The sequence below is a fragment of the Parus major genome, chromosome 1 (assembly GCF_001522545.3).
Source record: "Parus major isolate Abel chromosome 1, Parus_major1.1, whole genome shotgun sequence".
In the NCBI taxonomy this organism is placed as follows: Eukaryota; Metazoa; Chordata; class Aves; order Passeriformes; family Paridae; genus Parus; species Parus major.
Window position 1 is genome coordinate 19,216,899 of NC_031768.1, and position 27,580 is coordinate 19,244,478.

The 27,580-nt window shown below is 38.9% G+C and overlaps 1 protein-coding gene across 1 annotated transcript in view; it reads left to right on the plus strand.

The window, feature by feature from the left end:
• The first annotated feature begins 3,454 nt into the window (after window positions 1-3,454).
• Window positions 3,455-27,580, plus strand: part of MID1 (midline 1) — a 238,277-nt gene continuing 214,151 nt past the window's right edge. The window contains exon 1 of the mRNA XM_015641077.3: window positions 3,455-3,542. The gene's annotated coding sequence lies outside the window, so the exon portion shown is untranslated. The remainder of the gene's footprint in view (window positions 3,543-27,580) is intronic.

Genomic DNA, 27,580 nt, shown 5'->3' on the forward strand with positions numbered 1-27,580 from the left:
GAAACCTGAGAGATCTCTGTTGCTTTATACTTACCTGGCTAAATTGAGCCAATTTATTTAGCCACTCAAGTGTGGACAATTTCAGCCTACAAAGAACTTCAGAAGCCAACCTTGTTACTGAGTAAGAATTCAGTGAAAGGAGACTAAACCTGCTGTGTTTCTCCCTGAGCATTTAATAGGGAAAAAGTTGAAGGCAGATATTTAGAGACTCATGGCAAGATGATGGGAAACTAACATTATTTGTTTAATATACATTTCTTGGTGTACTGCTTTCGCCTATTCCATTCAACCAAAATTCACCATTAAAATTTACACCAGGTTTCTCTTTCTGGTACAAAAACACAGAGTGACATGACTGTATTTTAAAAATGGGCAGAAGTGGGAGAGGGAAAATCCATCAATTTTTTCATAAGATAAGGCATTTCTTATACACAACTTTCTAAGATGAAGCCAGGATGGCTAGTAAGGCATGCAGAGTAACTCACTGACCTATAACCAAGGTTCTGCTCAGGACTGTGATTCTTGGCTCTGCTGGACAAAGGTCATTTGGCTTACCAAGAGGTACTATCTAAACAGCAGGGACTAAGCTAACACCAATAAACTGTATGGGTTGTGCACAGGAAACAACCTAATGACACATTGAATGAGACTGCCTATTTAATGCTGGGCTTTTGCTGGGGCAGCTTGGAGCACAGCAGTGAAGAAAATTGCATCATCAATTCATCATCAATTGCATTAATTTCTAATGAAACTTTTAATTCCTAGCATTAAACCCAACATATTCTAGAGGTCTGCTCAGATCTTTTCTTATACCCTCCTATGCAGAATACAAGCTCAAATCTGTGAGACCCCTTCCTGGAGAAAAGTATAGGATGGTTTCAGGGTAATTAGTCTTAGCATTACATGCAGATATGTATGTGTGACATTACAGTAAATGGGGGTAATAAGCCTAGGTTACTCTCACCTTCAAGAATTAACTGAATTGCTTGAGGCTTATATATAGTTTTCTTAAAAAAATAAAGAACTCAGAAATAAAAAAATAATCTATGACATCTATTATGATTAACTGCTGTTGATGCTTTAGTAGAGACATACAGTGAAAATATAAATAAATTTCATTCTGATTTAGTTTGAGGAATAAATGATTAATTTACTGTAAGTATTTTTTAAGCAAAGAGATTCTGTCTTACAAACATAGCATATACAGGACTCGAGGAAACTTTTCCTGCTTTTGCCAGCATTCTAATGAAATCACAGCTTGGGGGCCAGCAAGTAATGCATGAGATTTCATGCCTGGCTGTAAGAGCCTAGATCCCCTCATCGATTCTCAATATGATGTTTGGGTAAAAAGATGGAGGTAAACAGGTATGTCAGGAGGTAAAGGGGTATGTCAGATGTAGAGTATGAAAATTAGTTGAGTTCTCAGCTTGAGACTGGGGTAAGTAAAGCACATGTATGGGCACTGGAGAAGTGGTGGTAAAATCCTTAACTGAAGGAATATTTTAGATAAATGAAGGTGATGTTTATTATGGGGTGTGGGTTGAGTAACAGCAAAAGTGCTAGCCTAAAGACAGACTGGCAACTATACCTGAAGTAATATCTACTATCTAATCTACTATTAGCCTAGTAGCCCTCTGAAAATTCCTTTGTTGTTGCAGTTTTGGGAATCTGATGAATTTTAATTGGCTTGACTCATGCGAAAAAACTGATACTCATTCAGGAACTGGTCATGAGATCACTGGTGGTAAGGGAATATTTGGCTGTGTAGTCCAGTGCAAATGCTTTGTCACGGGAGCATGAACTTGGCAAGGCCAAGATCCTCTTATGCTGTGGAGCCACAAGTGAGTTATCTGTCCCAAAAGACTGTAATGAAGATCATTACACCAAGCCCTTGGCTACATATTCCTAATTCCCTATATACTGTATAGAGAGACTATTTTAGATGTATTTATTGTGTGTCTTACAATTTTTATTGGTATTGTTTTTCATTTTTCTCAACTTCTAAGCCAAACTCCTCCAGTATCATGAGGCTGAATGTTTATGCCTCAGGGAAAGAGGAAAATTATAACTAAAGAAGTATTGAAACCATTAGGAATTGATATTAGGAATAGCTTTTCTGTGCAATATATTATTTAATGATCTTCAAGTCACATATTGGGCAGCAATAAGAAATGCTGTAGTCCACTGGATAATGATAATTTCCAGCTTTTGGGTGGTACACTGCTGTTTCTCACACTTCATCGGTCACCAGGAAGCCAAATTTGTGTCTCTTGTGCATTTTAGTTATAGACAATATATCTGGGGACAGAATGAAAAAAAAACTTGTGTATTTTAGAGCTTGTATTTATTTTAAGTCATCCCCTCATAATTTTATTAAATCTTGAAAATTTTCTCATTTTCAATCATATTTTTGTGTATGTACATCATTTTTTTTATTGCTTTTTTCCCTATCCTCATGTTTTTTGCTGTCTAATTCCCCCTGCATATCAACAGTGTTTTGGCTGGTAGAAAAGAGATAACTAACAGTGAATCTTGCCTGACTATAATAAAGTGAGACATATTACATTATTCTCCCTGTAATTAATTAACTAATTGCCTGCTAAAGTTCTTCCAGACAAGCAAGTTGTATTTGCAGAAAAGGGTTAGAAAGTAGTGAGCAGTCAAGGTGATGAAAAAAATTTGTGAAATACACATGTCATTGCTCTGCAGAGTGCAGCATAGGCTTGTTCTTGGTACTTCCTTGTCTCTGTTTCCCTGTTTAGGTAGGGGTGTGTCTGTTAATGTACTGCAATCACACATCCCTGACAAAGACAGATCTGTCACCAAATGCTTAACCATTACATTGTATAAAAAAGGAACTGGGAAAGAGTAAAACAAGCTTTCTTACACTGCATCTTTCCACTAGCAATGCAATCCTCATTTTCTAACCTTTTCACAGAGCACTTGGTATATGATAATCTTTATATGGAAACTTCAATATTGTGGGAATTATTTAACATTTTTAGAAAGTGTGTACACAAACCTTGTCACCTTGTAGTACACACACACACACCTTTGTCACCTCCACTGTTCTAGGATGAAAATGAAGGCTCAGTGTTCTGTAAAATCGTCAAGTGTTTAATGCAATGTGAACATAGTGCTCAGTATTGCTATGGCTTTAAGTAATGGAATAACTAAATTGGTGCTAAACTACAAGGAAGCTGTTTTCCCTTCTGAAGACCCTTCACCAGACTGTGCTAAGCAAACTTCAGGCAACCCGGACCCATTTGGTATCTGTGGAGTTAACTAAGTTGAGCTTACTTCCAGTTAGCCTCTGTCACCAGGAATGCAATTTGTGTTTACCTATATAAGGAAACCTGTTGGCCCCAGCTCGGCAGGGCTGTCAGTGCCTGCAGAGGGGCGAGCGCGCTCGGCGGCGGGCGGGGCAGCCCCGCAGCGAGCGCAGCCCCGGCGGCCGCACCGCGCACAGGGGAGGAAGGACTGTCCCCCCTCTCCTTCGGAAAAAGAGAAAAAAGCTGTCAGGGGCAAACATGGAGAAGCAGGTATGTCAGGCGGGTCCTCGCAGCTGGGGGGTGGCGGGGTCGGGGTGCGGAGAGGGTCGGAGCGAGGTTTTGCCCGTCCAGCTGCTGTTCCTCTGAAGCGGCTGGTGAGTTCCGTGGGGCTGCGGAGCAGAGCGGGCGCTGCTGCCGGAGCAGCTCCCGTGAATTCTCTGACCACATCCCCTGTGCTCCCAAGTCCGATACACCTTCGTCTTACTGCAGAGATTCTCAAACTTTCTTAGCTCTGATGGAACACAGATGTAAGCTGAGACGGGAAATAAAGCTGAGATACTTTGGTCAGTTGGCTGAAGCACTGCAAATCCATGGTGTTATCAGCGTAGCATATCTGGGAAAAGTTCTTGACGTGTTTGTTACTTGGGTGGTTTTTTGTTTTGTTTTTTTTTAATCTTAAAATGTACATTTTGCAAAAGGTGCACTCCTTAAGCATGTCTAGGGTTTTGGTGTATTTTATTTGGATGTGTGTGAATGCAGTTAAATCAGCATAGCTGGAATGTGTTTGTTACAATACAGGGAGTTCCTGTAGCAATAAAGATTTTGCAGTGAGTTGAAAAATAAACTTCAGGTACTGTTATAGGAAATATAAGCTAAACAGGTTCTACTACAATAGGGATTGCCCAGTTCAAAAACAGGATTTGTATTTCTTAGGAAGTATTTGCACAGTATGATAACATTTTTAAAACAGGCTTTCAGTAAAATCCTCACAAAGACGGAGATATTTCTCCCTGAAGATTTTAGTCAGGACATAATGAAAAATAAAGTTGAAAACAAATTTCCAATAAGTCTCTGGCTGTAAGAATACTGGTGTGCAGTCCATCAGACAGTCACTGTTAAGTAGCAGCATGTTCATTGTGGAGCTTAAGTTTTTTGCCATTATGGTGTAAAACATAGGAATGGAAAAGTATTTTCAGTTGATCTCTTGGAGTACCTTCTAAGGAAAAAAGGTTGCAGAGAACTAGCCAGAAACAGGTGGAGTGCATTTTCAGAATGATTTTTGTTTTTCTGACTTTAGAGACTCATAGAGATATGGTTACTTTCCTCTTATTTTCATGGCTATTCATATTGATGTGTGCATAGGCATGTGAATGCACTCATTATGGGAGATGGAGCTACATCTCTCCTTGCAATCAAAGTGGAAAAGTAAAATTCCCAGGACATTAGAAGCTTACAATGAAGATGATTATCATTTAAAAATCCTCTTCCTTAAAAATTGCTGTAACTTTTATGAATTAATGTCTCCCTGAGATTAGTAATATAGTGTTACCTGATTAAAATCAATTCAGAATAAAGAATTAAAAGTCAGTTGTGTTCATAGAGATTCTAATTCATTTCTGTATAAGATTTTTGTTGACTCCTGACTTGGAATGTTGAGTTAGGTTTTGATGGGAATGACACAGGATAACTATAGTAGTTTCAGTAGAGACTTTTACAGGAGCTTCAACACCACAAAGTACATAAAAAGTTCCTAAATACCTGTTCCAGGGCTGAAGCTAATGGGTTCATTGTGATGAATTATCTTTGGTTGTGGTGGAAGCTGCCACAGCAAAGAAAGCAAGGCTGGTAGACCAGAACCATAAATTTCACTTGTCTCACTTCTCATCCTGGTGGTTTTGTGGAGTATCTTTATTATTTTGAATTGAAAAGGAGTACAGAGAAAGGACTTTTAACAGGGCTGTAAGTAAAGCATAAATTTAAAGGGCAAGAGAAGACTCCAGGGAAACATGCTCTTAAATCACCTTTTTCAAGCCTTTGCAGGAAATTGCATTGCCCCCATCAGTCTGTCTAGCCATGTTGCAATCGTTAATGTTCTTATGATTTCCCAGTGCCAAACAAGGTAGAAACATGGTTCAAAGTCTCTTCAGTGTATTCTGGGTTGACATGAGCTTACAGTGTCCCAGGATCTGAGCAGCCATCTGTGTGGCCACAGGGCTGGTGCTGGGCTGGCCCAGGCTGGCCTGCCTGCCCTGTGGTGTGACCCTTTCAAGGGACACATGGGGAGGAGCTGCCTCTCACCCCTTTCAGCCTTTCAGTGCCTGCCTCTGCCACCCACAGGAGATGTGTAATGATGCTTCAGAGCTTGCAGCATCAGGGGCACCTGCCTAAAACCACTGTCAGCCCCGGGGTACTGGGGGTGCTGTGCCTGTGGTGCCGCAGAAATTTCCATTGATCTGGATGCACAGAAAGCCAATTCTTTTCAGAGCAGAGCTGAAGGCTGGGAGAGATATCCCAGGGAAATTTTATGCCTTTATTTTACAGTGAGAAAATAATTTCAAAGTAGGTAAAATTTAAAATATTTTTATCCCATTTAAAATATGGAATAGACCTTGTGCTTTATCTAAAATCACAAGAAAATCCATGGGCTTTGACTGGATGACTGTTCTCTGGCTTGAGCTCCTGAAAATCAGCCTGCTACCCTAGGCATGGGTCTCTAACCCATGTTAATAGGTGATGAGATTTATTCACTGATTGGAGAAGAAAGAGCTAAAGGCATTCTGACTATGTTTAAGGATTAAATTTTTTTTTTCATTCATTCAAGGGTTTCTTTGTATTGATTTTAATGGCAGAACTGTGATCAGAGTGCAGTGATAGTGTTGTGTTGGACTGCATATTTTGAGGATGAATGTGCTGAACCCAGGTGAAGGCAATGAGCACACCAAGTCTGTGCATACACCTGTGGTGCCAGCTTTAGGTGTGTAACTGAGGCAAGACTGAAGGAAAGCAGAAATAACTTGGACTTGATAGTATTGATAAAGAGCCAAAATTATTTTCTGCCTTTCTGTTATGTTACTGATGGGTTAATTAATGAGAATTTTTATTAATTTGTCACTTTTAAATCAGGAAGACTTTTATGTATTTAATATATCATAACTTTTTTTTTAGAAAGCAAAGAACACACCAAACGTCTTTAATATATTTCCACATTTAGTAATCTGCTCATCCTAAACACAAAGTTGGGACTCTTCTTTTTTGTAGGTTTTTTTGACTTGCATCCATCACCTCCTTCTTGCTTTCATTTTCTGACTTGCACTTAATTTGAAGCTAAGTGCTCTTACACATTGTCAGGAGGCAGTTTGGTACGTCATATTTTTTCCTGGTATCTTTACACATATTCAATAAAATTAAAAATAAAAAAAAAGAAAAGACTAACTTTTCAAAGGTGTAACTGGAGAGCTTGAAATAATAAAAGAACATGCTGCACTAGTTGCATGCTCCCTTTACGATTTTGTTAAAGGCTTTACCATTCCATTATGCTATCATTTTGTAGTGTAAGCATTTTATGTGGCGTGTGTGATTTCATTGCCCTTAAGTGACCTTAGTAAATTCCTTATTTCCCCTGAAGCACATACCTAATTGAAAATTGCCATCTGCAGTTGAAGAGCTCTAAGCAAAAGCACTAAGAATAACTCAAGATGGAGATGGGTGTCTAGAGAGCAAGGCAAAATCACTTTTTCTGTAGAATTCACAGTATTGCATGAAGTAAAATACAGGCTTTGAAGATGAATGATAAGGAATTATAGGAAGAGCATCTTTATCTGTCTGCCCAGTTCATCAGCCTAATGCTGCTCTCTAGAGATCATGTGATCCACAAAAAGTGTGTGTGTTGCCTAATATTTTTTTAACCTTTTTTAAAACTTGCCCCTCTTCTTTCAGCCTTTGTTAAGTGTATTTGGAATTTAAAGTCAAAAATATCATTCCAAATCTGAGCTGGGCTTTCTAGTCTGGCAGCTGTCCTTGTACTGCTGTGCTTCACTTGGCTCTGCTGTGCCACTTTCAGGATGCACTTATGATGATTGCAGTCTGCAACCACAACCTAAAACTGAGATGACATGTTCCTCAGGAGAAACCTCTGGCCTAGCTTTCCATTCATTACAGCTCCTGTGAGCATAAGTGCTTAAGAGTCATGAAAATGAAGGAGGCAAAAAGCTGGACAGTGTGGAGCTGAGGAATGGCTTAAGAAGGCACTTTCTTAGATGAGAGAACATTAAAACAAAACTGTGCTCTGGATTGGAAGTCTGTGACATCTGTATATTTGTTCACTATTGTGTAATGTAATTGTTTAGGACAGGAAAAATGCAAGTATTTTAATTAAAAAGGATTGGGAAATGTAAAGCATGAAAAGTCTGTGATGAAGATGTATCTTCCTTTGTGTTTATTCATTCCAAAAAGTTGAGAAAACAACTGGGCTGAAAATTAAGCCTCCACAAGTTCTCTAGTCCTCTGTTATCTGCAAGTAGCCTTATTAGACTTTAAGCAAGTAGTAGCTTATCACTTAAATCTTAAATTTTTTTTCTGTGTTAATTCCAAGTTATGCTTCAAAACTCTTTGTAAGGGTTAGAGCTTTAGAATACACACTGCTTTGGGACTCATAAGGGGAAGGTATTAAAAATATCCAACCTGTGTTAGGGTCTGAATTTATCAGCTGCATAGGATGTATTTCCCTGCTGTTTTTATTTTTTGTTCTTTCATTAAAAATATTAACATTAAGTCTAGGTTTTGGTGGTGTAGCAAGTAATCAAGGGAAGACAAATATTTCATTGCAAATTTTGTGTGAGTCCATATTTTAATGTTTTTTTCACATTAAATAGGTTTTATGTTCAGCAAGATATCTAGAAATATACTTGAGTCTAAAAATCTGTACAAAGGCAGATGTATGTTTCCTAATCTACCTATATCTATGGGTCTTCATGTTCAATTTCATATGGATCTAAAATCTGCTGAATTTTTTTAGTAAAGTTACTATTTTCATGTGATTTTGTGCAGAGACTGGAATAATTGGTACTTGCATTATGTAAAACAGTTAATACTCAGGATTTTCCTTGAACAAATTGAGATCTTCCATTTATGGGTCCATTAGAGGATAGAAGTTAAGTTGCACTCTCTCTTTTGTTTAGTAGTTTCACTCAGTGAAATGTTTTTGTATTGGTCCTCTGAAAGCTGGGTTTAAGGAGATGGCATTTAAAAAAACAAACAAAAACAGTTGCTTTCATTAAGTATCATTACATTAAGTTCAGCTTCATTTAGCATTCATGATGTTCACATTCAGTGTTATGAAAGAAAGGCCATTTTTGACCCCTTGTGCACAGTTCCAGTCACTGCAATGGGCTGAGGGTGCTCTGCTTGGTGACACACTGGCTTGGAGAGTGCTTGGGGTAGCAGTTTGAAAGTGTCATGACTTGTCTGCTCTGCTCTTCCAGTGATGCATGTGCTCCTGCTGCTGAGTTTCTAACATTTCTGTTTTGTAGCTACCTGGCCTGGAAAATTCCATGTAAAACCTCAGATCTGGCCTCCTGAGGTGGATTTTTTTGGACAAATTTAATTTCACTGTGTACGAAACAACATTAATATTCCTGCTGTGTTAATTCTGTAAAATGAGTATACTGTTCATACCTCTGTTGTCTCCTTCATGTGAAATTCCATCTGGTTTTAGCTGGGGAGTTTAGGCATTAGCAGTTAGTTATGAATTCTTACCTTAAGTGCAGCAATGTACCCAGGGTGGTTTGGGATATCCCATTGGTTGTGGGTTCAGAGTTACATAGCTGTGCTTAGCACTCCAGTGGGAAATTGTGGCCATGTTGCATTTTGCCTTTGATATGTTGCCATGCCACCACCGTTAATGCAAGCTTAGACTGCAAACATCTGTTTGCTTTTATTGCACATGTGTTGCTTAAGATGTTCAGTTTTTACATGATGTGAATCACTGGACTCCATGAGCATGTATGGTTGGCTTAATAAATAAGCCTTAAGTTGTGTCAACAAAGCTCATGTCCTAAAGAATGGTATGTATGATATACACAGAAGAGAAAAGTGACAAGTTCACGTCTAGGTTTGCAAGTATTTCATATCTTAATGGTTTTTAATGGTTTGGATGAAAATGATGAAGGCTCTATATCCTTCATTATAGAATCTCACCACGTTTATGGTATGAATGGAGCACTTGTAAGAAAAAACATGCATTTTTATATCGCTACAAATGTTCTAAAGTGCTCTCTTTAATGGAAAAGTTACCTGGATTTGTAAATAAGTTTAGCTGTTGATCTCAGCAATTTTTCAGCAATGCCCCATAGGTACATGGATATTTCAGAGACCTGCCATGTTGTTTCTAGAGTGTATCATTCCACATTGCTGGAATGCACAAGATTTGGCTTGGATAAATGAAAGTGAGTGAAATGACTTACAGTTGTTAGCTTCCATTTTAATTTTGGAGATTAAGCAAAAGTGCCTTGAAGGTTTAATTCACATGTTTCTGTACCTTGAGGAGTCCAATTTGGACATTTTCTCTGCCACATGAGAACAAAAGCAGCAAAACACAAGGAGGAAATGGAAGATTACAGTTGAGCAGAACCATCAGCTGAAAGGCCTTTATTACCCCACAGACATTTTAAAGTTGGTATGCAGAATTGCTATAATATAATAAAAATTAAAACAAAAAGCTCTCTAGAAAAGGCTTGCAAAACCAAAAAGTTTAATTGATGGAGTCAGGATCATCTGCCAAGTTTCCAGAACAACACCCAGGCTGAGGGAGGTAGAAATAAATTTGAAAGTTATTTCACTAGCTGGCAAGCTGGTCTGAAATCAAGAAGATATAATGGAATCAAAAGAAGCATGAGTTTCTATAGTCAGAGAAGAAAATATAATTTATTTATAGAAAATGGGGAATAATTCAGTCAGCAGGAGTATCTGTGGGCTACCGCAAATTAGAAAATGAATGCAAGTCGCTGATGAGGAAAAATGCTGAAATGTGAAAGCCATTCTGGGTGTCATTACTGAAGGTATTATGAAAAAGAGAATTAGAGGTAACCATTTCCCCCTGTTCTGTTGTGATAAACACCACCCTGAATTGTTCATCCAGTTTTATACATGATACTTTAAGAAATACACAAACAAACTGGAGAAAGACTAATGGAAAGCAAACCAAAAATTGTACTAAGGAAATGTGACATAGATTGCATAGATTGTGTTTTATTGAAAGTCTGGATTCCCATTGTGTCCTGTATTTGTAAGCATCTTATGAACTAATATTCTGTCCATCTGCCTTCAACCAGAGGTCCAAGGAGGAGCTGAGCTTTTCTTGCTGCCCACTGCTGCCTTCATATGAGAACAAAAGGTGAACACATCCAGTTGCAGCAGCCACCCTCAAATTCATCGGTTTTCCTATCAAAGTGCCACTTTCATGAGCGCAGCTTGGTGAATTGCTGTCTAGAAAAGAGAATAAATAACACAGACGTGGTTATAAATGTGACAGCAATTAATTGTTCTTCATCTCTGAGGATGGAACAAAAGGCAATTTGCAGTAATGGTGGGTTTTATTAGATTTTAGGAAGAACTCCACAGCTGGTATTTAGGCACTGTGATGGGTTACCCAAAGAAGCTGCCAGGTCAGTCTTTGCAGATTTTTCAGACTGAACAAAATATTTTTTGTGGAGGATCTAAGTGTCTTTGATCCTCATGTTGAGCAGGGAATGACTCCACAAAGACCTTCTCAAACTTACAACTGTTGTTGCTTGCTATGACTTTGGCCATGTCCCTAGCATGAAATCTGGAAATATTTTCCAGTTTCAGACCCCAACCTGTCTCATGTCCATGCCCCAACAGCTTAGCAGTGATTCAGCTGGGCCTGCATTTTCCTTTCATGTTCACTTTATGCCTCCATACTCTTAGTCAGGGGCTTGTAGATCAGCGGTGAGACTGGTGTCCCACAGCTGGCCCTCACCTGCAAAGAAGAGCAGGTTCAGCCTCGGACTGGGATCCACTGCTACCCTCTTTACTGATTCCAATACCATGGACTCACTGCTTTAGAGTTTGGGAACTCTGAATGGCTGTGTTACTTTAGCTTCTATCCACTTATTAGTCTCAAGAGTTATTGCCTAGACTCCCATTTTAATACTAGCATTTAGTAACAACAAAGAGATTACATGAATGAATGCAAAACCTAATAAAACAATGGTAAAAATGTGAATAGTTACACATGTGAAACCACTTCCATTTACTCTACAAAATACATTCCTTTTTCTCTTACTATGTAGCTCCTGTGTTGTAGCCATGTACTGGAACAGCACAATCTCTGTCGATGTAAAGTAAGCAAGAACATAAACTACTGTAAATAAATGTGGGGATTATGTTAGTAGAAGAGAGTAGGCTGTTCTCAGCACTGAATCTAAGTAGGAGGTGGACTGGATGGTTACATGACAAGGTTATTGTTGGAGAAAAAAATTGGTTTGCTGTGTAAAATGTGTTGTTGATGTGCTGTGGGCAGCAAATGAGTCTGTCTGCCCCGTTTGTGGCAGTGCTGAGTCATTGATTACAGTCAATCGATGCTGCTCACTGCAGTGCTAGATCCATTAATCTCTCTCTGAGAGTACAAGGCACAGCATTCAGTCAGTAAGGTCCCAGATTAAAGGCAATGATCCAGGAAAAGGAGAATGTAAAAATAGAAAAACAGGGAAGTGGAAGTGAGATTGATTCCTTCTACTTGATACTTCCCCATAACCTTGTCATGACTCAGCATTTCTGAGTTTTGCTACTTTGTGAGATCATGATTCATGAGGTTTGTTTACCAGATGAATTCCTTAATGATGGTTAAATTAATTGTTAGTGTCTAATTCATAAAATGGCAAATGCTGAACTGTTGACCTTCCTAAAATTGCAAAAATATCTCTTATTGTGATTTTAAAATATAGATGAATATTTTTTATTAGCACGAAACCTTTTTACTATCACAGTCATCCATTTGAATCAGTTCATCTGTTTGCTTGTCTTTGAATACTTCACTCTGATTTGGAGGAGGGTGCAAAGGTTTTACAGTGGAGATATCTGCACACAGAACAACCTTTCTACCACACTCTCACTGGCAGACCTGATGCTTCATGAAATATTCTTCACTTCTCCTTTCACAGCTAGGGCTGCTCTTCAGAACTCTTTTTCAGGCCAGTATTTAGCCAGAGTGATGAGACAGTCACTGTGAATTTCACAGCTCTCTGGGAAAAGACTATGTGGTTGTCTGGGGACCCCATCTTGCAAAAGGGATACCATAATGCATTCTGCTCATTCCTGTTGGAAATTTACTGTCTTCCACAGTGGTTTCTGTCTTAATTCAATCCTTATTCTGAGCACAGAGGAAAGGAACGTTGTCTCAGGCAGGCAGTGTGTAACTGTTAGGAAAAATACTTGGTTTGTGATGGCAATAATTACTACAACTGTTAATTACTATATTTTTGGGAGAGAAGTGTGTTATTTTATATTCACAGGCAACATCACTATACGACTCTCTTTCTGAGGTTTAGAAGTTTTCCATCTAAAAATAACTTGCAAAAATTAAATTGAACCAGGCTACTAAAATATTCAGTAATTTTAGGCAACTGTATAGCCATACGTCTATTCCAACACAGCTTTTGACGTTTTGCCTAAAGGAAAATACTCTTTAAAAGGTTTGGACAGACTACATCTAAAGTTAAAGCTTGTTTGAAAGATGACATTCTTCTAAACAAGGTTCAGTATTTTCCCTAGATCAGGATTGGGTCAGTGGCTTTATATTTTGAAAGAAAATCTGAACAATAATGTGCAGATATGAAACCAATATTCAGTAAAAAACATTCTGTACTTTCTAAAGAACCATGTCTCAGCATTTTTCCTCCACTGAGATAATTAAACACTAGATTGAGAAAGATGTGTACTGCAACCTAGGTTTTGCTGGACTTCAAGGTGTGTGAGGTGTGATGTTAAGCCTTGAATGCTGTGCCTGTTGCAGCCACCGTCCCAAAACAAGACCTACAACATCCCCATTACAGGGGGTGATGGGCTTCCCTCTTCTGATTTCCAAAACTTCACTTCTTTCGTGCCAGTGCATGGTTTTGTTTGCTTGCAATTTTCTTCCAAGTGTGCTTGCTACTAGTTACTGTTCTCTCAAGAGATGTACAACGCTCAGTGACTTATAAGCCCAAGAAGAGATGCTTTAGGTTTCATCTATCCTTTTATTACTAACTTGCCCAGGAAATGCAAGATGTGTGCAGGAAACCTTCTCTCTTCTAAAGAGGCAGTGCTATGGCCACAAGGTGACACATCTGTGTGAATATAAACTTATTCCCTCCTAGAGTACCTGTGTCACTGGAAGAACGATGTCACAAAAATTAGGACTTTGTGGTCCTCTGAGAAGAGCTGTCACCAAAGGAAGGGGGTACCCTTTGTGGGTCTAACTAATATCACTCTTACGTGACATTATGAGGATTCTGACCCAAAAAATCAAGGAATTTTTCTGCCCACATGGAGTCTGCAAATGTGACAAATGGAAAACTAAGACTAAATCAAATCAGGTTTCAAAAACCTTAAAAGCTCCATGTAAAGGTAGGTGCCTCCATAGGCTTCTGGCACTTTCATTAGCTTGAGTCTCTTGAATTATGAATACATAAAGATAGCAGCTAGGTACTGAGATGTTTGTATAAGCATAGAACCTGATTTGTGTTTCTCTTGGATTTTAAAAAATAAATTTTGTCCAAATTAATCAGTCTTTCACTGTAATTGTTTGGTGCAGACTCTGAAGAAGCCACTGTTGTTTATCCCTGGTTCCTAGGCCTTGTGTTTAAGCCACTGTTTGTTTTTCAGCAGAGGGTGAATGGGGATGGATCTGTTGAGCAGAGTGCTGGGAAGGTGAGAGTGTTACACATTCCCATCTAGGAGGGACTGTTCCCAAGGCCTGTTCTTCTATGCCCTTGTAATCATATGGTCTAACTCCCTTGGAGTATTCTTTCTGGTGATACATCAGCTGCAGCTAAGGATTCCTTTCTCCTTGAATGATCAGTAATATTAGTCTGCCTGCAATTCCTAGGGGAAAAAGGGTTAACATATGAACTATGGGGAGCAGAGAGCCCTGTGTTCATGGGACCACAAGATTTCAAGGCTCTGAACACCTAAAGTAATAGCATAGTCCATGTGAAGTGGACCTTGTTTTTAAAACTTGCAGGTATGTAATGAGATCTCTCTGTGTTATCAAAATTCACCAACAGTAACAAATATATGTAAGAGCTGAAGGCAGCTTTTCTATTGCTTCCTATATTCACTTTTTACTACCTTCCATGACTTTCCTGTTATCGTTGCACTGATTTAATTTCTCTTTTAAGTCTCTGTGAAACTGCAAAGAGAAAGGAGCTTTTAAGATACTATAAAAAGTGAAAGAATCTTGCCTTTTTCTGTTATGACTTGTTAGAAGCCCGCACTTGATTTTGGACAAAGGACTCCAGACAGTTGGCTTCTCTCCAAAGTGACTTCCAACATTATTTTTAAAGGAAGAGATTCCAGGTGAAGGAGACTGAAGTAATAGGGGATCTAATATTAAGACCCTCATTCTTTTTTTCTTTAACATGTTTCTTTTTTCTCCCTAATGTAAGATAGGTATAATTGCAATCTAATTTAGAAGTGCAATGGTAAGTACAGTTTCCTTTTGACTCTTCAGATAAAAAATACTGCTATGATGAACCCAACTGTTCATGTGTCTTATAGAACATAAGGACATTTGTTCTTTTGCCCTTCCAATAAAAAGACATAACATCTTTCTGTTTCAAGAGAGATTCTTCACCATATATGTTATTCTAGAATTAAAATGCAAGCTAAAAACCAGAAACAATCAGTGGTATGGTGTTTCTTTTGTAGTGCATTGTTTATCTGCCATAAAGAAAGACGGTTATAAGGAATACAACTGTCTAAAAAGATTTCAAAAGCACTAAAGAGGAATTATTTACAGTATTTCATTCCAGCACATATCAAAGAGGATGTTGAATGAGTATTACAGAAGCATTCAAACTGCACTGATCAGCACACAGAAATTAATATATTGTGTGTCATAATTTTTGGGAGAGATCTGTATCCAATTAGAAATTCCTCTTCAGTGTATGACTAACATTTATGGAGTAGTCTTTCAAGGGAAGTGGTGAAGCACTGTGTACTCAATTGTTGGCAAATGAGGTCTGCAAAATGTTTGAGGGCTCTTCAGAAAGCAGATCTGAGGGGAGCAGTGGCGTGGATGTGATGTGGTGGAGTTTCCATGTCTCAGTTCTGTCTTGCACTTTGACAGTTGTGCTGATGCTGAGGCACCTGGCAGGGCCAAATTTACAGCATTCAGAGTAAGTGAACTAGTTCCTCCAACCCTATTGCTGGAGAATATTCAGGGTTTGTTTGTGTTTTTTGTTTTTGTTTGGGTTTTTTGGGTTTTTTTATTTTTAATTTGAAAATACATAATGCATTTGAGATTCAGGGGAATTGTGTGACAGTTTAACTAGGAATGGAATCACTCTTCAAAGTACGAGAAATAACAAACCCTGAATTAGCAAATGTTGCACCACTTACATGGCTGGTCTGTTAGGAGAGAGAAAAAAGGTGATAGATGTAGTGCCTCTAATTACATGGAGTGACATTAGAACCCACTGGGGGCTCTGTAGCTTGCCTATAGAGAACATCTCATCCACTTACCCAGAAATATGGCAAATAGCCATATTCCATATTTGCTGAAGCCCCTGTGAGTTATTTAGATATTTCTGGTTTGTGTTGTTTTGTTTTCATCTGCTGTTTTTTGTTGAAAGCATGAGTTGGTCAAAATATTTTCTTGGAAGGATTGATTAATTTTGACAATACCTCTGTTAAAAAATGTCTCTTCAATCTTTAGAACAGCCATTAAAATGGAGGGTGTGGAGGAGAAACAGAAATGATGGCTTCAAAAACAGAGTCATATCAAGTCATTGACAATATGAGATTTTAACCCCGAGTCATGTCTCGAATAAGTGACCCAGTCCATGGCTGCCTTGATTTGCTCCTGACAGCTTCTAATGTTATATTTTGTGTAATAATCTTACTTCTTTTTTTCAGAAGAACTCAGAACACACATCTCAAGTGATTTTTGTAAGTCTTTTATCAGAGTCAGAATGAGTGAGTTTTCCTTTGTGCTGTCTTTCTCTGCTTCAGATCATGATAAATTTACTTATTGTATGATGAAGCATTTCTGAAAGGAAAACTTTTTTATACAGCTTTAACTTTGTCAATATAAACGATTTTGTCTAAAAAGTCCTTTTTCCTGTGCCTCCTTTCTTTTCAGTAACTTTTAGAAAACATTAGTCTAATTCCAGCCCTAGTTGGAATTATGGCACAATGAAGAAAGGAGAATGTGGTCCTATAAGGCAAATAGCTCTCCAGCAACTACTCTATAAGGGAAGTTGAAGGGACATTGTTTTATGTCAGACTGGTACAACTGGCAGCTTCTTATACAATGCTGTTATGTTCCTGGAATGAGTTCAAATGGCTACATTATAATGTGGGGGCCCTTAACCATGTGAACTTTACTTTTATGAACCACTTTACTCTTATGATTTACCACTCAAAAGTAACTGGAATAATAGCAGGGCACCAGTGTCTCTTTTTAGTCCTTTCTTTTGAGTAGGATGGCATTCTGATTTATCCACAGCTTCATCAGCCTGTCTCCTTGTCTGGGGCCCTGAGCATTTGTCCTTGCTTATTCAGATTGTTTTTGCCCAGGCTGTGATTCCCTTCCTTAAGAAACCTGATCATTCTTTGCTGAAAGCCTGTTTATTTGGTAAGCTTGACCTCTGGCTAAGCAAGGCTTGTAGCCTGTTAGGAACGAGGTCCTTTGAATGTAGCAGCTTTACCTGCTGTTTCTCAGCTGTGTGCATGTATGGTCATGCTGAGAAAAGTAGCATGTCACTCCCACTGCATTGGGGTGCTCTGGCTACAGCAAGTGTGCCTGCACCAGTACAGAAGATATCTGTGATGAATTCCTATCACTGGCCAGTTTTACAGCATTAAAGGACTTTCTCTCAGAACAAAGTGGTGCAAAGAAATTGCATATCTTGCACACAAGGTTTCAGTGTTTAACAGTTAAAAAGAACTCAAGTTTATTGTGAATAATGCTTGCTGTGTTAGGTCATGTGGGCCAGAACAGGCATCTAAGGCTCTGAACTTGCAAAGATCTACACACTTGCTTAACTTGGGTGTATAATATAGTCCTGTGTAGGTTTGTAGGTCTGCTCATGGCAGTAAAAATAATCCTGTAAGGTCTTGGAACTGAAGCCTCATATTTGATTCTCAACACATCAGAAAAACAGTGAAGGGTATTCCTTAACAGACCATCATGGCAGCTAGATGATTTTGTTCATCTGAATTTTGAGCAGATGGCAAGGAGCCTGTATTGTAAAATATCAGAGTAATACCTCCCTACAAGTGTAGCAGAGTAAAGTGTCGCTGAGGAAGCCCTGCAAGGGTGCAGAAGGACTAGAACACGAAATATTTTACAGATGTTACTTTTCCCCTTTTGCTCTTCCCACAGTTCTGATACTGCTCTTCACACAGTCTTGAGATTGATCCAAAAAATGTTTTGATAATGTTAAAAGTTGTTCACCTCCCTTTACCTATCACAATTTGCTAACCAGCATTTTCATGCAAGATTTGAGGTGGAATGTTGTAAAATTATGTGCTTTTAGTCTGTAAAACTCTGGACTGTGTCCAACAGACCGTTTTTATATGGCCTGGATCCTTTTCAGACAAACAGGATCTGTACCAGGGTGCAAAATTGTAGACAACTGATGCATTCTTTAAAATAACTACAAGTTGGCTCACTGCCTTTTCTGGGAGTCAAGACTCCCCCACTAGTGCCTAGGAATGTTTTTTTGAAACAGGAATTCTGAGTGCCAAAAAAGTAACAAGTTTAAAGGTGAGCTTTCTTTCCAGTGGCAGTCTGAGAATTTCTTTGTAACTTACTGGCCTCCTAAGTAAAACGGGTAGGGCACTTAATCCCTCTGGATCTACACATCTATTATCTCAGCAAATAAATATTTTTATTATTTATAAAAGGCAAATGTACCGTAAGGGGTTTTTTCCTCTTTAGTGCTGGGCCAACTTCCTAAATCTGTGATGTCATTGCCAAATTTGCAATTTAGAAATTTGTTGTTTGATATGTACAAATTACTTCAGGCCTCCTCCAGAAATCTTATGCTGTGGGTAGCAACTCCTCTGTACCCATCTGGGGAAAACTACTCCCTCTCCTTGCAAACATTTATTAATTGCATTATTTTACTGCTTCTTAACATTGTTTGTTCTGTATTTTTAAACCCAGAACTTCTGGATCTTCATTGTTCTCTGTCCTTTACCTGATGGGATCACCTTTAGCTCCTTCCATTAGTCATCTGTTCTTCACCTTAGCTGTGGCAGTAGCATATGAAAGGTTTTATCTATCTCCACTGTTGGATTCAGCTAAGAGATACTCCAGGCAAGGAGAAAAGTACAAGTGGTGCTGGTAGGATAGGTAAGAGAGGGCTGGACATGTTCTTTTTATTCTCTCCAAGGTAAACAGGCAGGTGTCTCTCAGCTGTAGGTGAGAAGAGGGAAGGTTCACAGGCAAGGGTCTTCTACAGAAGAAGAAAATGATGCTTTTCCCCTGGCCAGTTAGCAAGGGAAATTGGTCCCAGATTACGTTCCATCAACATGTCCTGTTAGAACTTAGGTGGGAAATTTGGCGGGGCTCTTACACCTATATCTGCTTCTCCATGAGGTAGCAGTTTGACTCAGTTAATTCTCCTTGCTAGACAGCAATAGTAAGGATGCTAGCAGAGGCCGAGTGAACATCCTCCATGTGTCAGTAATAATGAAAAGGAGTAACTATGTCTAGAAACTGTCATTTTTAAACTCATGACATTTTTAAAATTCCAAACTTGCCTGAAGTAAATTGTGTGAGCACATGATGATTTTTGTCCTGCTGTTGGCAGGGGAAAGGTTGGAGTCTTTGGTATTAGTTCTACAAGTGTCCTGCCTATTAGAGCAGTGAATGGGCTGTGGCAGCTTCAGCATCACAAAATTATATCCCAAATCTGCAGGCATATGCTTTATGAAGTTTGTCACAGATAAGAAAAGCTGTCTTGGAGTAAGCCCTCTTGGAGTTCCTAGTGATACGTACTATGGCTCTAGAAAAATACATGAACTCTGGTTGCCTTTAAAAGTTTGGGAATGTTGTAATCAAAGTGAATATTTGGAGAAGTGGTTAGGTGTTTCGGTTTCTTTAAATTAATGGAGAAATGTACAGTCTAGTGCCAAAAAACTAAGAAACATAACAGCCCAGCTGCTTGCCACCATTTGTTATGGCTTAGGAGACTCCTTTTTGTTCTTTTTCTTCTGAATATAACCCAGGCTTGATGAAAGTAATTATACCTTTGCACTGGCTCTGGATAGAATAGAATAGATTTTTCTTTTTCATATCAGCTCTGTGTTCCAGAATTTTGACTGAAATAGAACTGATAATGCTCCTAATACTCTAGCTGGTGTTGAACAGTGTTTCTACAGCATCAAGGTCTCCTCTGTTTCCAACACCCCAGTGAATAGATTGAGGGTGAGGGTTCCCAACCAGGTAGATGACCTGAACCAAGCGAAGAGATATCCCATGCCATATAAAGTTATGCCTTGCAAGAAAAGGAAAAATAGGGAGATATAGGGAATTAGTTGTCTTTAGCTCAGAACTCACTAGGCATCAGTCTACCCACAGGAAGTGGTGAGTGATTGCTTTTGCATTGCTTGTTTTCTCCCATGTCCCTCTCCCTTTCCTTCCACTTATTCAATTATTTTTAAAATTTGTTTCATCTTTTGTGTTTTCTTGGTTTTTTGGTTCTTGGTTTTTTTCCCTTTCTTCTTTCCCCATCCCAGTGAGGGTGGTGAGTGAGTGACGGTGTGGTGCTTACCTGCCCACTGGTGTTCATCCACAACAGCCATACATTGTAGGATTGAACTACTACTCCCCTGAAGATTCTGCCATCATCCTTGTCTTGGTGCATCCAAATCTTCCTCTTAAAATAATCTAAAAAATCAGTGTGTGTAGATGTGAATATGCAGGTTTGTGTGTACATCAGTGAAAGAAGGAAAACAACTGCTGGAGCCCAACTGAACAGTCTTTTAGTATTAGCAGTTATTTTCTGTTTATAAGCACTTTGATAACTATCTCAAGCAAAGGGCAGAGAGCCTTTTAGAGGCTCATTTTAAAGTGAAAATGTGACTCCTATATTTATGGAGCTAACTTTGCAAGCCAGGCCATCTTCCATACATTTTCATATTTTTCCTTCCACACCTTTGAATTGTTGTCTGTTTGAGGTTTTAAAAAATAAAACATAGATAGATTTTGGTTATGTCTGTATTTATTAAATGACATCATTTTTTTCAGTTAAATTGTAGAAGTTTTAATGGATAAAATCTAGATAAGCAGATTCAAGAGGAATATTTGTTTCTGGGTAGTCATCTTTGATTTTTAGCCTTTTTGCAGTGTGGTTGTAAGACAACAAGGAGAGTCTGGAAGCATGTTCTTTAGTGGTAACATTACTCATTTTTGAGCATATTTTCTAAGTGCTGTCAAGTCAATGATCTGTTTTAAAGCCTGAAAACCAAAGCTGACAATTCTTTTCATTGTTTATAGAGTTTTAGAGGAAAGATATGCTTTGAATTATGTTTGAAAAAGATCTCAGAATAAATAGGGGTGTGACTTGGCCCTCAGTTCCACTGAGTAGAAAGAGAAGCTGTGCATGCACAATAAAATACAGAATTTGATTCTTAATGAGGAAACAAATAAATTTCCATGCTTTTCTGGTCTTTTACAAGTTCTGTATAATAATCATAACAGGAAGTGCTGTAAGTTTCCATAGGCTGTGAGGTTTAGTATCAAAGAATGAAATGTAACTGAATCAGTATGGAAAACCTTATTAAAAAACTTGATTAATTTAATTGTTAATTTTTTTACTAAAGTACCCCCCAAACTGTAGAAGAGAGGGGTTTTATTTAAATATTTTAATAAAAACATAATAAGTGCTAAAAAGGATTTTCTGCCTGAAAGTAAAATGAGTATCCCTTTACTTTTTTAAATACTTTTCTTTCCCCCTGTGAATTACCCAGCATATTAAGCAAGCACAATGTAAGAATGTTTCTTGCAGTGTTTCAGCAGGAAATATGTAGCTTTGCTTGTATAAAATGACAGTGCTCAGGAAGGTAAATGTATTGAATTACTCCATTAATAGAAAGGAGACGGTATTACGGTAGTTTTCCCCCAGGCACTGAGTTTCACAGGTGCTGTAATCATGGTGGGCTACAATGATAGTACTGTAAATGCAAAAATAACAATATGCAATTAGATGAATTTTTGTGTGAAATGTGATAAATCAAGGAGTGGAATTTGTCAGACATCAATTCCCTAACAGCAAGAATGTTTATCTAAACCTCAAAAACCTCACAGCTGAAATCACTATTTTCTCATGTTTTCACTCAGTTCACAAGAGAAATATTAACAGCACAGTTCAGAGAAAGAAGCTTTTTGGTCTCTTTCTGTGTTCATTAAAAAGCAATTGTTAGGCAGGCATACTTTTGGTGATATCTGTACCTTCATTTGCATGATTTCTGAAAACTGTCATTTTGTGGGTGAAATGATGGTACCTGTCATTTACCTCCCAGTTACCCTTCCCAGGGAAGGGTAGAGTTGAGAGATGATTAAGGGAACTCTTGCAAAGAATTCTGCACATCCATCATTCTTGGACTGTGGGAAGTGTTTCTTAAGAGAGGATGCTGGTGTTAAATGAGGCATACTATCTAGGTATCACTGAATTTTCTTTGATATTGCTAGAAAATGTGTTGTTGAGAAACATGTAACTGAGAAACTGTAACTCTGCAGTGATAAAAATGTTACCTTGACCATGACCTGATATTGGAAATCACAGTTTTCCTGGGAATCACACTTTCTTCAGGAATTTCAATATTGTAGGTCCTAAATTCCTGTTTGTTAAGGAGAGGTGATTGTTTTCAAATACAGAAGTAAAATTACCAAATGATGCATGCACAGAAATGTGTTGTGAATGACAATCCAGCTTCCTGTGAGAAGTTATTCTGGCCATAAGGAGGTGCCCTAGAAGAATAACTGAAGTTCCAGAGAGCTCCAGCTGGGCTGTGCCAAGACACCTTTGCCTGTCCCAGTTCTGAGAGATCATTCCTGTGCTGGTACAGGCATGGTACATCATGGTACAGGCCATGATGTCACCCCCATCTCAGGAGATAAAATGTCCCCACCATCTTTTTGGGTGCATATAAGCTCAAAGTCTGAGCTGTGCAAGCACTGAGCATGTTGGAGCCTGTCTTCTTAGCACCTCTCCTGGGCTGATGGAAGTCTTCCAATGTGCAAGTGCTCTGCAGCTTCCCATGTGGTGTTTACTCGGTGTGTTGTCAGCTGAGGTTGGCCACACTCGGGGTAACGAGAGTCCATACTCACAGATGGGGCATAATCGTTAATTAAAGTAATATTTTATATTTTGCAGCATTAACATTCTTCAGAGATTGCTACATTTTTGTCACAAAGGAACTAAAAATTTTACCTTTTTTCTTTGTTTTCCTTCTTTTTTGAACTTGATTGCCACTGAAGAATGAATGATTAAACTGATATGGAAATTCCACCTATCAAAACACCAGACAGGGCCTCTCCATTTTATTTTCCTCTTCATGGTGTGTTATTCAACTACTTAACATTAATTTTTTTTTTATCCTGTTGAGTGCTCTGCCGACTCAGGTTTGAAGTACAGAGAATATGTTCAAAGCTTGGGGTTTTATCTCCTGTTCCTTGTGATCCTCTCTGGGAGCCTGGGCCGTGGAGGATGAGATGCTCTAACACTCCAGAGGCTGTATCATGCCAGGAGTGGGGAAGCAGAGTTCAGGTCCCACTAAATAGAGTGTTATTTGCCCCTAGGACTGTGAGGTGCAGACCAACCCTATGGTCCATCCTGTAGATGAGTTCAGGGGAGTGAAATCCCAGGACAAATGGCTCACTTCCTTGGGTGATCGTCCCAGAGAGCTGGTGTAGGAGTGGTTGACCTTGGGCCAAGGTTTTCTAGCCTGTTTGTTGCTGTTGCCTGAAGGTGGCTGGGTTTACTGGAATGCAATAAAAATGCTTGAACATAAAAGGTAGGTAAGGTAACATGGTTAATACGTGAATTGTTAACCAGAGTCAGACAACAAATGTCTGTGGTGGGTGCAGGACTCTCCTGCCAGTGTCTGCAATGGAAATCAAGTTTCACTTCAATGTGGCTCTGAGTGACACCCAGGACACAGAAGGAAAACAAACAGCAACTATTATCTTCCTTCTGAAGCAGCTCCAAAGTGAATATAAACACTGATTGTTTAGAGACCATCAATTAAGCTAAGAAGAATTTAGAGCAGGTGCGGGAGAGATAACAAATGAAAAGAGAACTTTATAGTCTTGTGTATTTAAAACAGTTTGGCTTTTTGATGTTGTGTTTATGGGGAAAAGTATTGACTTGATAGCTGGAGTCTGGGACTCCTTTATGAATTGTTTTTAGTTTGATAAACACTGCAAACATCAAGAGGAAAGGCCTAAGTGATGGGAACTTTAATGCTGGGGATGTTTTATTTATCACTGCAGTAATATCGAAAGAACGTTTGAACTTACGGATAGAGGTTTATGGTCTTGTTAACCTCTGGTTTATTAAGGTAGAGTTATGCAACCTCTCATATTCTGAACTCCCCAGTAGTGTCTAGAGGAACTGCTGAGAATAGGGCTTTCTCCTGTTAGTCTCTTTGTATGATGTGCTTCCTAAGAGCTTGAAAGCCATTTCAGACAAAGGGCAGGAGAAAAGGAAACATTCATTATCTTGACTTTACTGAGAAGAATCTGAGAAATAGAGAAGCAAGGGACAGATTTTACAAAAAGGTACAGTGTTTCTACCAATAGAGAATTTAATAGACTTTTCATAAAAGAATTCTGCAGATGAAACAAGAAGCTGAAGCCTCCCAGTAGTAGATGAGGATAAATGTGGATCAATGTAGCTTTTTCATCTCTAATCTTGAAAAAGTCTTTTATGTCCCTTCCTAAAATAGACAACAGTATGAATTTTATCTTTTTTGTTTGTTTAACACCTCTTGTCCTTTATTCCTTCCAGATTTAGCTGTCAATATTCTGCACTTTCACACTCTCCACAGTTTGTTCTCTCACTGAAATTTAATGCACTTTACAATAGGTTTCTCAGCTTCTTTGATTTCTGGAAAGGCAGCTTTGCTATTCAGGGCTAAAGGTGGTAGTACAAAATACTTCAGGTGTTAATTAGAACCGTGGCCCTGGCTTACTGAATCACTTGAGAAGAGCCACTAGACCTTCTGGACAGCTCAGTTATAAAATCAGTAAACAGGAACATGTCTTCAATGACCACTAGATCATCCATCCAAGCCAACCATCCCTTAGTAAATGTATTACCATGTTAAAACTAAGTGCTGCTAGCAGAGGGGAGGCAGCCCCACAGGCTGTGAGCTTTGAGCTGCACTGGCACACAGAGTGTCTGTGCTCCACAGCTGGTACTGGGGAGTGCTCTGCACACCTGAGGTGGGGCACAGCAGAGGGCTGGGGTACATTTGAGGTGGTGGCATGTGGCACAGGCATGCCAGGGCACTGTGGTGTGCAGTAATGCTGTGGCAAGAGTGCCTTCCAGCACCTCTTCCCTGTCCTGAACAACTCTGTACAAGGCCGTAGCAGGGAGAGGTCTGGTGGAAATATTGCATGGTGCATCCTATTCCATACATCTTGTATCTTGTGAAAACTGTATTTGGTAAGGCCAGCCAGTCTGCCCAGACTAACTGGAAGATGACATCCTTGCCCATGGGAGGGGGTGAAGGTGATAAAAGGAGGCTGTGGTGTTTGTGAGGAAAAGCTTTGGTGGTGGATGGCTTCTGTGAGAAGCTGCTAGAAGTTTTCCCATGTCCAGTTTCTTCAAAGATGGACTGGCTGCTGGCTAAGGCTGAGTCCATCAGGGAAGATGGCAGCACCTCTCTGCTAACTTATTAAAAGCGAAAGCTGTTACTGCAAAGAAGCAATTGCAGCCAGAGAGGAATGAGAATCTGTGGTAGAAACAGACCTGCAGACACCAAGGGCAGTGAAGAAGGGAGAAAAGTTGCCTCAAGTGCCAGAACCAAGATTCACCTGCAGCCTGTGGTGCAGACCATGCTGAGGCAGCTGTTCCCCTGCACCCCATGAAGATCTCTGCTGGAGCAGAATCTGCCTGCAGCCTGTGGAGGACCCCACACCAGAAGAGATGGGTGCCCAATGGACCTTGGAAACCCATGCTGGGGCATATTCCTGAAGGACCTCATGGAAGGGACCTACACTGGTGCAGTTTGTAAAGAACTTCAGCCAGTGGAATGGACCATGCTGGAAAAGAGTATGAGGGGTCCCCCCCTGAGGAATTAAGAGTGTCAGAGATGTCTGATGAACTGATTGCAACACCCATTCCCTATCCCCCTGTGCCTCAGGAGGGGAGGAGATAAACATTCACAAATGAAGTTAAGCCAGAGTAAGCCTACTAATGCCAATGCTAATGTTTTTTCTCATCCCTCCATTGACAATCTCCCTGGAAAATCCCAAGAAAACACTTTCTAGTCCTGATTACTAAGGGAGGATTTTGTATGATTTAAATAATGGAATGATTTTAAAAAAGAAGAAATAAAAATCAACTGGTAATACCAGCAATGAAGCAAATGTTACCAATGGATTCACCCCATGTACCAGTGAAGAGAAAATAAGTCCCTTGTAGGGGAAACCCCAATGCCAGAGAATCCCTGTGCTGACCAAGTGGGAAGGATGATGGGAGGATGAGTTTTAGGGTATACAGGAGCTGAAGCCTCATGGGCTGGTTAAATTACTTAAACGCCATCTTATCTCTAACACAATCAGGCAGGTATAAAACATGTGGGAGCATACAGTTCTTTATCATGGACCATATGCATTTATTAATGTAAAAGAGACAGAGTTCTCTTTCAGTCAAGCATAGTATAGTTTGCTGTTAAATTCACAATTACACTGAATGCATTTATACATTTGGTTTTAGTTTATCTCAAACTGCCTTGCCATTTTTAGGCCTCAAATATTTATAAAATCTATCAAATTTTTTTTAGCCAACAAAATGATTCTGTGATCCTTACCTATTATATTTTTATGAAATAATTTTAATTTTTTTTAAAGAAAACTACTTCAATTTCTTTCTGCTAAATTCTGGTTTCCTCACATATGTAAAGAAAAAGACAGGGGTGAAACATTTAGGTTTGTACTTTCAGTGTTTCATAAGCAAGAGATGTGAAACCACAGAAGTGAGATAATGTTTTGTATATGTGTGCATACAAAACATATTGTTGTGGTGTGCTGAATTTAGTTTTGAAAGTAAATATGGATTTAATCAGCCTGGAATAAAATCTGGCATAGAAATATACTATCACTGGACTCTAAGACTCTTTTTGAAATAAAGGGCTTCCTTTATAATTCTAGAAGGATCTGGCAGCCCAGGTGTGAGTTACAAATTAATACTATATGCTAATATCATTATATAACTTGCCATATGAATTTGCAAAATATTCTGCTAATTACTGTGAGGATATTATCCACTTTTAAAATGTCAAATTATTTTACCCTATGCAGTTGCACTTTAAGTTTTCAAACACTAAAGTAATTAGGGAATTAGGGGTTAAAATAGTCTCAAATTTAGTCTTCTGGTATTATTCTAATGTAGGGGTATTTTTAATGAATCTTCCACTGAGAAAGAATCTTCCACTTATTTCTTACGCTTTTTTTTGTGTCTGTCATACAAATGCTCAGCATTCTTTTCATTCGTATAATGAACTTAAATTGTATTGCCTTCCCAAGATATTTTTCTAAGGCTTGACAATTTTGGAATACAAGTACCATTATAACTGGTGTAATCAATTAAAAATGTAGGCATTCTTTCTCTTTCTTTTTTTTAAAAAAACCTCTTTTCTCTTTCTATTTATTTTTTAATCATCAGCAGTTAAAAATAACTATTTCATTGTAAAGCCCCCTGCAAATCCCCTCCCAGTTATGACATGGTTTGGGTTTGAAAAGCCATGTAAGGAGTTTTCACAACCATTTCATTCCCATGACTTGTATTGATAGAAGAAACCACTTTTTTCCTGTTGTAGAGTTACAGTCCATGGTGGAGCTTGCAAGA